This window comes from Trifolium pratense, linkage group LG5 (assembly GCF_020283565.1).
Source record: "Trifolium pratense cultivar HEN17-A07 linkage group LG5, ARS_RC_1.1, whole genome shotgun sequence".
Lineage (NCBI taxonomy): Eukaryota > Viridiplantae > Streptophyta > Magnoliopsida > Fabales > Fabaceae > Trifolium > Trifolium pratense.
Genome location: NC_060063.1, coordinates 18,161,955 through 18,174,388, shown reverse-complemented (window position 1 = coordinate 18,174,388; position 12,434 = coordinate 18,161,955).

Sequence of the window (12,434 nt, the reverse complement as noted above, 5' to 3'; positions counted from 1 at the left end):
ACGTATCCTGTTGGACCTACGTGGTTCTTGGTAGAAAAATGGGTTAGAAACTAATTGAGGGCGTGAGAGAGAGTTTGTAGGGAGTAGTGCTATGTTCTGACTTTTGCAAAGTGAAAGAATGAATTGGAAGGGTTGGTTGTTAGGCTTTTATGGTAAATTAAATAGTCCCACTAGTCTCTCTTGGCATAATAGTTTATCATTGTTTGATGTGGTTTGGCGTGAGAGTGGGAGGGGAAAGTGAAATCAACTTTGCTGAAAATGAATTAGTGAATAAAGTTGGGTCTCCTCTTGTCCTTATATAGCCTTCTTTGATAGTTTACCATCTTGCCCTTGCCACTTACCACTAGAGTTTCCTTGTGTCCTTTAATTATCCTTTTATACTTATTCACTTATTTCCATTTAATTTCCAAGGATTATCTCAAATTAATATTTCTCTATTAATTAAGGTTGGGATGTTACAATCTACCCCCCTTAAAAGAATTTCGTCCTCGAAATTCGGAACTTCTTCATTCACCGTTAGGATAATCGTTCGAGTTTCCGACTTCAGCTCGCCTACGGGATTCAAAAGATCACTACTCATCACACCTTACTACACTTTTTGTCTGTTTACTACCAAGAATTGTTACTTATGCTTTCATGAACCTTCAACTTCAGTCCATTAATATAACTCTTGGGTATGCGTTCGTGTTATACTCGTCCTTTTTTTTTGTTACTTCTTATTCCATTCGCTCCGGACACATTAGCATCTCCCGCTCTATTCTTTAGATTCACGGGTTCACGCCTTTATGAACGCCTACTTCCTTCGGCATGCGTTCATTAGTCACCTTACAGTCATTCATATCAAATTCCTTGGAATAAAACTTTCCTCTTCCGAAGAGCTGTTGGCCCAAAAGCCAGTCTTCTGACTTCATTCCCAACTATCACTTGTTGTGCACTCTGATTTCGACTACTTACTGTCATCCTCTTGACTGCGTCATTGCAGTCTTGGTCCAAAGTTTCCTGGATAATGTCACACATTGTCTTATCTTATTCGGCGTTACTTCAACTGTTATTACTCCTTCTATCGTTGGAAATCACAAAGTAACACTTGTTACACTTCGTGACGTCAGAAGCACCACTAAATTTCAATATTCACTACATTCTAGCACGCTCGCGACACATCAACTTACATTACTTAATGTTGTCTCATACTTCAGACCTCCTCAATGTGTCGCTCTTTTCACTAAGTTTCTTCGTCACGTCATAATTCACTTGTGGTAACTTATCTGATTCAATCAACAACTATTACCTACTCTACTGATGTTATCTGGGAGTTGATTCTGCTTAACTTCTTGTTTTACTGTCCTCTGCTACGGTTAAACTCCTTTTATTGCTCCCAGCAACAATTTCGTTACTCACTAACTTAGTAGGTCGGTATCTGGCCTGGTTGGTTACACTTTGAAACACGAAACACTAACCGATGTCATAAAGTTATCTTGAGGGTATAAACTTGGCTACAATTACCAACTAATCCAAAAATCTTCTTGGTATATCTTCTCAGACTTGTTTTTGAAAAATTTCTTCATTCTCATGGTTGATCTCATTTCTGAACACTACAGAGTCTGACATGTCATATGTACCACTACATAACACATGCGTTGTTTAAATACTCTAGGATCGATTGAAATATAAAATGAGTGGAAGAGTGTCTAAATACTACAGATCCTTTTGTCAACAAGTTCAACTGATTCGCAAACAGACCTATAGTTCCTTGGGAAAATTTCCACTTACAATTTCAATCCATCCTAGTACAACACAGTGAACGAGTTGTACATTTAACATGCATATGAACTTCAGTTCGAATTTTCTCTTAAGGGTTAGACTTGTTTGAAAATTCAACTAATAAGCTAACATGATGGAAATTTGGCAAAAACAGTCGAATTCTAAATCTGGCTAGCTAAACACGTAAGGTATTTTTGAACTTCTAATGCTGAGAATGAATTGAGTTGCTTGACTCTGGATGATTAGTGGGTCAATTAACGGATTGAATATGACAAGAAATAATTCTCAATTGATAGCAAGTCATTACTGTACACAAGTAATTCCACCTTATACTGACTTGAACTGATTATCGATAACAGATTAGAGAGCTGGATTACTATGGCAAAGATACTCAGAGTTAATACTAGTCTAACATGGTACATAGAATAGAACTGAATTGGCCGAATTTAACGTTTTTAACGTTCAAGGTATCTTAATGGTTTTGTTCACAATTAAACGAGACAATACTTAAACTGAAATTACCCATGACCCTTAATGATTGATTCAACTTATGTGGTTCTGCACCGGTCATCAGTAATGAAACTAAAAGGTCGGAGAATATCTTGATGGAGGACATAATATTGTTGTTCTGAAGGTTAGCGTGAATAACTGATATTCCGTAAAGAACATTGATGGATAATTTTCGCAAGTGAACGAATTACCACGTAGTAATAAAAATATCGATCCACAGGGATTGTGTGATTAAACTAGTCGAATAGTGCTCATAGACATTATGCAAGAAATACACATAAATTGGGGGTATGTTGAGTGATGATTTGTTAGAAAACGTGCTTTGATATAATGGAAAAGCGAGGTAGAATCATCGGAATCGCCTAGTCTATAGCTAAACCACATACAATCTACTATATCATAGGAATCTACTCAAGTGTTAACAACTAGATCGACAAATTAGTGAATCGCAATCTCTTGTCAAAATCCACTCTATTCGTTGTCGATACTCCCCCGATCTCTCGGGCGGAAGCTACCTACAACGAATGATATTAACGCGCGTCAATCGTTCGCTACACTCTATGCCTCAATCTCTCGACCGGAGACACTCGAGCGCTTAGTGCAATTCAGTTCAGAAATTAAATCAATACTCTCGCACGTGACTTAACTCGAAATCATTACAACACTAATGAAGGATTATAAAGCATTAAACATCGAATTGCATTAAATCAACACTATGAACAGAGTAGTTTCTTACACATATAGCAGATTACATGAGGTCTATCTACATCCTAGGCTATCCTAGATCCTACCTCCGAAGAACTTAGCTCCTCATCTCCCTTTGTTCGCGTCCGAGCTTCAATGTCATGGCTTGTGAATCCATGCTATCGATGTGCTTGGAGCTATCCTTCGGAGTCTTGAATCCCAATCTTGAAGTTCCAAACCCAGAATGTAGATCAAGTTTGCAGAATTTTCCAACCCGAAAACAGAATTATGCAGAAACTATATATACAGAAGGCAACCACGCCGCGCGCCAGATCTATCACGCCGCGCGTGGTTGCAAATCCATCAACTACGCCGCGCGTGGTAACAGAATCACGCGGCGCGTGATCAAGTCAGAGAGCAATCTTCTTCTTCAACAAGGCTTCACGCCGCGCGTGGTAAGGCATCACGCCGCGCGTGATCAGAGTGAAAATCTTGGCTCCCTGTGAGCTCCATCACGCGGCGCGTGATGGGCTACGCCCCCAGCGTAGTGAAAATCCTCCATTTCCTGCAATTTTTCCTGTTTTCTTGCAAAACAAGTAATCAAGCTTATGGTTAGATTTCTCTTATATTTATTGCTAAAAACCTACTAAAATGCATCCAATGTTGCTAAAATAGGCCTGGATTAGAGAGTGTGACGATTCGTCATCACAACCCCAAACTTAAACCTTTCCTTGTCCTCAAGGAAACAACTTTTACCTCAAGCTTTTGTGTCAAGACCTTGGCATTTTCCTTAAATTCACTCGAATCATACATACGTGAGACTCACCTGATGATCAATGATCCACCTGCAAACAATGCTCAATTGCACAACCGTTCTCGCAAGACATTTTCAAGTAGTTCACACTTTTCGACCAAGGCTCTATGATTTCATCACACTACTCACATGCACTCTTCAGTTTTTTTGGTAATACACTCAAATCAACACATCAATGCAAGTCAACAATAATTTTGCAAGTAATCTAAGAATTCATTCGGTTCCCTTTGTGCACACACATTAGAGGTCTTTTAGGGTTATAACGTGGCTTGGCTAGGGTGGATGGTGATATTTTGGATAAGTAGTAGAAAAACTTGGAGTTAGATCCCCCTATTAGTCAAAGAACATTTTCATACACCAAACCCCTTTTGAAATATAGTGGACTAGAGAAATTTTTCACATCATCAAACAAAGTTTTGCAATTCTTTTGAATTCAAGGCTATCACTTCTTTCCCATATATTTTTTTTGTTTTCACATTCATTCATCTTGTTTGTTTTTCTTTTTTTTTTTCATATTCTTGTTTTTTTTGGCCTTGCAATTTTTGAAATTTTTCAATCAAAACTTTTATAAGATCTCTAGTACCCTCACCCCAAACTTTATTTGTTGCTAATTCCAAAGAGCAACCCCAAACTTAGCGGTGAGCAATGCGCATCAACCACTAATTAGGTGCCTAACCTCCAAGAAAGTCATTCCTTTTTTCATCAAAAATTCTTAAGGTTTTGCAAAATAACATTTTCTTTTTCAGCTCAAATTGGTTAAGCAAAGGATAATTATATTTAAGGGTGGATAGAAAGGCTCAAAGGTACCAAGGAACATGCCTCGTGTGTGCTACAAAAGTACCAATCAAATAAAAAGACGACAAGCAAAATCGAGAGACAATACATGAGTGGATATCACACATAGAAGGAAAAAGGAGTGTTTGGCTCAATACATCTCGGTTGGGTCGAATCAAAGAACCGGTCAAAAAGTGTGCGTTCCCTTCCTTTGCCTCTTGATCACATGAGTGCAACAAGCTATTGCACTGCAAGTTTCACAAATCACACACGGAGAAAATCAAGCAATTGATACTCAAGTAACTAGAAGGAACATGCCAAAATATTGAAACAAACTCTAAAAGTAAAAACCATTCCACAATTATACAAAGGAAGATTCAAATTCAGAGTACACAAATAAAATATCCAGCCAATATCCAAGCAACATCAAATATTATTACAAACCAACGAAAGTAAAAGACAATTAAGTAAAGATAGAGTAGTAGAGTAGTAGCAGCAGAAGATCATAACCAAAACAGTCAAACGGTGTCATCCGGCTGGCCAGTGAAGTAGTTTGTGAACGGGCTATTCAAGTTCAGATTCAGCCCATCCACATCCAGCATCTCCCTCTCCATAGCAGCTGCCTCATCCTGCTCAACCCGGCGTCGCCTCTCGATCTCCGCCAACTCAGAAGCTCTCAAACCAGAATTGTAAGCTTGTATGGCCTGGAATGATGTCAGCTCCCTCGCCTGATGTGCCTCCCAATCAGTATCAACGGGATACAAAGTCCCAAAAGTAGGAGGAGGGAAAGTAGACCGGTAAGTCATCGCCTCGGTGTACATGGAAGAGGCGGTATCAAAGTAAAGATTCGGCAGCCCGGAATATTGAGAAATCTCCATCTGATGCAACATGGAAGCAAGCTGATTCATATCATGAGAGTAACGAGGAGGGTCCTGAGCTGGTATATCGTGATACTCATGTACCGGATCCCCCTGTTGATCCGGATGATTACCCTCTTCAAACCGATTAATCTCTTCCTCTTCCCTCAAAGCTTCCTCTCTTGCAGCATTCCCCTCACCTCGGGGCACAATCGGACCTCTCTCAAACTTTTTCGTGAAGTAGGATAATGACAAAGGACGAACAGGATGAAGATCACCTTCTTGCACATTCATTGGAACATTATTCGCCCTACACAAAGCAGCGATGAGATTGCAATGTCCCAACGTAAAAGTAGGATTCGGATGATTGGCTATCTCATGAAGATCTTTTTGTAACCAATACCCCAGATTAATATACTTCCCTTCAACCAACAACCGGACCGCGTAAGCATTATCAAGCTGAATCTCTGAATTGTTACCTACAACCCTCACATTCTTCAACCAAAATTCACCCCAAGCTCGGTGAACGGGATTAAAACTTGTTAAGCTCAACCTTCTAGGGAGAGAAGCTGCTGAGTGGGCTAGCCACATTGCTCCCGGACGACATACTATACTCTTTAGTTCCTCCCTAACTTCGATCCCACTCTTGTCGATCCTCTCTCTATCACGCAAGAGTTCACACACGCCTCCAGCAGCACAACCAAGCAGATTGTTTATAGTTTCAAAAGAATAACTCACCTTAACACCCCTAACCACAGAAGTATATTCCGGAAACAGTGGTTGATCCGGTAAATAGGCATTTGCAAAGAATTCCCTAGCCCACATCTGATTGCCAGGATTAACTTCATCTTTAATCATTAGTTTATTAAATTTCTCCCATCCCCTAGACTTTATCTCATTTCCTAACTCAGCTACACCATTCAGCAAATCCTCACCAAAACCCTTCTCTTGATTAATAGTAAAGGTTCGAATTTGTGAGTACCTTTTCTCATGAACTTCACTGATGAAGTGGGGGTGAACCTGTGGTCGAGTAACATTGCTCCGGCGAGGAGGAGATGCTTGAGCGGACCGCGAAGATTGCCCCTTGCTGGCACTCATCTTCGTCCTTGGTTTCTTGGGTGGCTCTTGTGTTGGATTAGCATCACTCTTCTTCTTTCCCTTTCCGGTTAGCCGTGTCAACATCTTGATATTGGGGAGGTTGAAATGGGTCAATTTGGGAAAGTGGTGAAATGAGGAATTTGGAGTGAAATTGAAATGATTGAAATGGGTTGTATGTGAATGTGAAGGAATGGGATGATTAGAAGTGATTAAAGATGAAATTGGAGAGGTTTGGAGGATGAAAATGGGTTAACAATGGAGTTTACCGTGTGAGAGGGCGTGTGGATTGATGATGGGATTGATGGATTGGTTGGGAAGATGAAGAAATTCAAATTTTACACGCTTTCCTGTGTAACCACGCCGCGCGTGATCCCTGCTACGCCGCGCGTAGTACCTATTGTAACGGTCAAGAACTTCTTTCAAACAGACCACGCCGCGCGTAATAACCATCACGCGGCGCGTATTCACTTAGTCAGAGACTCCATATTTCTCCAGTTTTCACGCAGCGCGTGATGCATCCCCACGCCGCGCGTGATACATTCTGAAAACTCCTTCCTCTGTGTTGAAGGATCACGCTGCGCGTGATTGTACTGCGCCCCCGGCGTAGTAGAACTCTGTTGTGCCCTGTTTTGCTTCCTGTCCTTGCTTCTGCTACACACCTACCTACATACTTCAAAAACAAACACACTAAAACATTAGAAACCGTTGGGTTGCCTCCCAACCAGCGCTTGTTTAACGTCCCGATGCTTGACGTTCCATACCCCTAAGGGTTAAGGAAAAGAAGTGCCACCATGTGGCAAGTAGTGTGCATTCCAAGGTAACTTAAGAGCATTTTTAACAATATGATCATAAACCTGGATTTTAAAACATTGTGGGTCTCCATCATCACACTCCATCTTGTCAAAGACATTGAATGTGACCTGCTGATCATCGGTCCTTAGCATGAGCTCGCCCATCTCTACATCGATTAGGGCACGGCTAGTTGCTAAGAAGGGTCTACCAAGGAGTAAAGGCTCCCAATCCCTAGTTTCCTCTATGTCCAAGACCACAAAATCTGCGGGAAACACAAATCCAGCAACTCTAACCAACACATCATGGAGAATACCTTCCGGATGCACAATCGATCTATCCGCCAAAGAGAGACTCATCTTTGTCGGCTTTGCTACCGCTCCCAGTATCTTCTTCATCATTGATAACGGCATTAGATTTATGCTAGCACCCAAATCACACAAAGCTTTTTCAATAGTGAGAGTTCCAATGGAACATGGAATTGTAAAGCTCCCCGGATCTTTCTTTTTCTGAGGTAGCTTCCGTTGAATGAGGGCGCTGCACTCTTCCGTCATCCTTACCATGTCATCCTCCAATGGTTTCCTCTTCTTTGTAAGCAACTCCTTCAAAAACTTAGCATAATTTGGCATTTGTTCTAATGCCTCAACCAATGGTATGGCCATCTCAATCTGATTCAACACTTTCATAAACTTCTTGAAGTCCTTCTCCTTGGTCTTCAAATTGGTTCTTTCCTTCTTACTAGACTGTGATGGAGATTTCTTAGAGCCTTTCTTCACCGAAGCTTTCAATGTTGAAATGGAAGACTTTCGAGGATTGACAACCGGATCGGGCTCTTCTTCTTTGGCCATCTTGTGCAAACAATAGATAGGAACCACACCATCCTAGTCCCATCCTAGGTCGTCATTCACTTTCTCCGCTTCTTTTAACAAGTCATTCTCTTCTAGTGGAGTGAGCAAATCACTTATGATCACGGGTTTCCTAGAGTCGCCACCCAAAAACACATACTTCCATTTAGGAGGAAGTTCTTTTAATTCCGGTGGCTTTTTTATCGCCTTTGGCTCTTTCTCCTCTTCTAGGGGGTTATCCAAGTTTTGAAGAAAAATTTCAATCTCATGATCCCACTCTTCTTCTTTCTCATCTTTTACCACTTCCTCTAGCACTTCCACTTTGAAACATTCGGATACCACTCCACAAACTTCAAGGTCTTGGTTCTTGACCCTCTTCATCCTAGGATAAGGCATTCTAGCATATGGTGAAGGAACTTGAAACTTGGGGTCCTTCATAAGAGGTTTCTTGCCTTTCTTGGCACTAGACTCATTCTCCACTCTCTTTTCAACTTCACCCTCATAAGCTTTTTCTTCCTTATTTTTTTCTTCTTTCTTACTTTCTTTTCTCTCTTCAACTACACCATCCCTCATCTTTTCAACTACACCATTTTTACTCTCATCCTTCTTAGGATTCTCCACTACTTCCGGTGATGAAACTTCTATATTCCTCAAATTAATGGAATTACAACTTTCGTTACGAGGATCCGGGGTGTTTCCACAAAAACCACTTTGAGTTTGTAGAGAAGAGACTTGCCTTGCTAGTTGACCAATTTGATTTTCGAGATTTTTGATGGAGGCTTCATGACGTTCGCTTGACACTTCTTGGTTTGCCTTCATCACCTCAAAATTGCCTTGAGTCATCTTCATGGCTAAGATAAGAGTATCTTCAAAAGATTCAAGGTGATCTTCATAATGTTGATCTTGAGGAAATGCTTGATTTGGATTAGCTCCATAAGAACAATTCATGTGATTCTTCACTCCAAGATTGTAAGTGTTGAAATGAGGATTATTTTGAAAGGTTGCTTGCACCATACATTGAGCTTCTAGTTGTTTGGTAATGATTTGTAGAAAGACATTATTGAACTTGCAACTAGTTAAAAGTGCCTCTTGATTGTATGATTCAAACATATCTTCCTTCCGCTTTACGATTTGCTCGTGCTGCTGTCTCAATTTCAGAATCGAAATCCAGCTTAATTGGACCTGTTCTCCGCATGCACAATGAAACACACAAGTAGAACGCTCCGGGAGAAAAAATATAAAACAGAAAAATAAGGAAAACACAGAAAATATGAACACTATCGCCTTGTCGAATCAATCACAATCCCCGGCAACGGCGCCAAAAACTTGATGGATAATTTTCGCAAGTGAACGAATTACCACGTAGTAATAAAAATATCGATCCACAGGGATTGTGTGATTAAACTAGTCGAATAGTGCTCATAGACATTATGCAAGAAATACACATAAATTGGGGGTATGTTGAGTGATGATTTGTTAGAAAACGTGCTTTGATATAATGGAAAAGCGAGGTAGAATCATCAGAATCGCCTAGTCTATAGCTAAACCACATACAATCTACTATATCATAGGAATCTACTCAAGTGTTAACAACTAGATCGACAAATTAGTGAATCGCAATCTCTTGTCAAAATCCACTCTATTCGTTGTCGATACTCCCCCGATCTCTCGGGCGGAAGCTACCTACAACGAATGATATTAACGCGCGTCAATCGTTCGCTACACTCTATGCCTCAATCTCTCGACCGGAGACACTCGAGCGCTTAATGCAATTCAGTTCAGAAATTAAATCAATACTCTCGCACGTGACTTAACTCGAAATCATTACAACACTAATGAAGGATTATAAAGCATTAAACATCGAATTGCATTAAATCAACACTATGAACAGAGTAGTTTCTTACACATATAGCAGATTACATGAGGTCTATCTACATCCTAGGCTATCCTAGATCCTACCTCCGAAGAACTTAGCTCCTCATCTCCCTTTGTTCGCGTCCGAGCTTCAATGTCATGGCTTGTGAATCCATGCTATCGATGTGCTTGGAGCTATCCTTCGGAGTCTTGAATCCCAATCTTGAAGTTCCAAACCCAGAATGTAGATCAAGTTTGCAGAATTTTCCAACCCGAAAACAGAATTATGCAGAAACTATATATACAGAAGGCAACCACGCCGCGCGCCAGCTCTATCACGCCGCGCGTGGTTGCAAATCCATCAACTACGCCGCGCGTGGTAACAGAATCACGCGGCGCGTGATCAAGTCAGAGAGCAATCTTCTTCTTCAACAAGGCTTCACGCCGCGCGTGGTAAGGCATCACGCCGCGCGTGATCAGAGTGAAAATCTTGGCTCCCTGTGAGCTCCATCACGCGGCGCGTGATGGGCTACGCCCCCAGCGTAGTGAAAATCCTCCATTTCCTGCAATTTTTCCTGTTTTCTTGCAAAACAAGTAATCAAGCTTATGGTTAGATTTCTCTTATATTTATTGCTAAAAACCTACTAAAATGCATCCAATGTTGCTAAAATAGGCCTGGATTAGAGAGTGTGACGATTCGTCATCAAACATGATTTATTACTCTTAACAAGTCTTTCGAGCTTACATCGATCCGAATTGATCACTGACAACAAGGCTGAAAACTGAAGACATTCCATTAGAGTCACATAGGATAATAATCTGAATGTGAATCCAATTAGCTGGCATTAAGGAATTAGAAAGATTCGCAACTTGCTTGAATTCTTACACTAAAGGTAAGTGATTTATCTCTCTATCTAGATTAGATAAGTTCCGGGAACGTAATGCTCAAGAAATTTGTAAGGCTTACTAAGTACGAATCAGGAATCGCTCGATTCGAAGGGTTTGGTAGAATTTAGAATTTGCACGAAAGTATAGGTAACTGATGATACAACTTCAGCCAGATTATGGTCACACTACTTGATTTGATAAATCCGGTTGAGGTAAGGTTTACATAGATGGGTGGATAACTCAAGCGTAAGGGTCTATACGCCACATAAATTCTTTTGATTATTTCCTGTCTAGCTTACATTCCACTCTCTCATAGAGTTAAGGGGGTCCTCCGTCTGGCTTGACAATTTATTATTTTCAACTTCCATGGTTCACTCAACAAAACCTCCAGATATCAGTCGCACACTACTGACCATCAGCCTCACAGCTCCATATATGCAATTGTTGGTTGGGTAATGTCTGACTCTCAGGCACTGCATCCATACTTAAAATTTGGGCTTAAACACCTTCATTCGGTATTTCTTTTATTCTACCAGGGTAGTCCAAACATTCTTCCATTGTACTTACTCCCAACAGTCAGTCTACTAAATACTTCACTGATTATTTTTATTTCTTGTCACATCGTTAAATCATCTGTCGTATGGCATCACAAACTAAACCTTCATTGCTTGTGGTCGTTAACTACTCCATCAACTGTATTATTGCGTAAATTAGAAACATCGTCGTCCTTACTCCGACGTCTAAATTGATCATCCATCAATTGACACTCTTACGTCGCCTCCTCAGGTATTGTTGTAAGGCCTCACTTATACATGCATTCCAGCAAAGCGACGGTTCAATTTCCGGCCTACTTAATTCCTAACTTGCTGTCCCGAAGGAACTGCCAAATTGCTTCATTTGCTCTCAGCCATCTCAACTCCGACATTTGTCTTATTCTCCAACTTACAGTTGCGTCACTCTAAACCAGCCTTGCTATAAATTTCAAACTTCAACACGACTGTTATCCCTTCAATTCCAATCTTTTACAAGGCATTTGACTCTTCGCATCTATAACATCTGGTCGTCTTTACATACACAGTCCTGATTGTGGCTTCCGCATTCAACGCATTATCCGGGGCAATTTCTACTCCTATATATGGGTATTAAGCCACTTATCATTCGTCGAATCTTTTACAACACTCAATGGTGACACACTGCTTACTTTCGTTGCATTGACTGTTGTAGCTCTGAAGTTTGCCTCTACAGTCCTCCGTTTACACTTCCACCTAACTTCGTGTTTTCACCGCGCTACTCATCCTTTACCTCCTTAGTCCACTCCGGTTCTCAACCGTAGTACCCTGCCTACCACACACGATACTGAGTTGTACGGGCTCAGCACGCGCTGGTTTCAACGTAAACAGTCCAGACTCCAAAGGGTCCCTACTACTTAACTTGAATTCTAATGCTCCACGGCAAAGTCCGATACTGGATCGACCTGCTCTGATACCAATTATAACACCCCAGCTAATTTATCTAGAATATTAGCCGAGACGTAAGTATAAAGATCGGGATACATTAAAA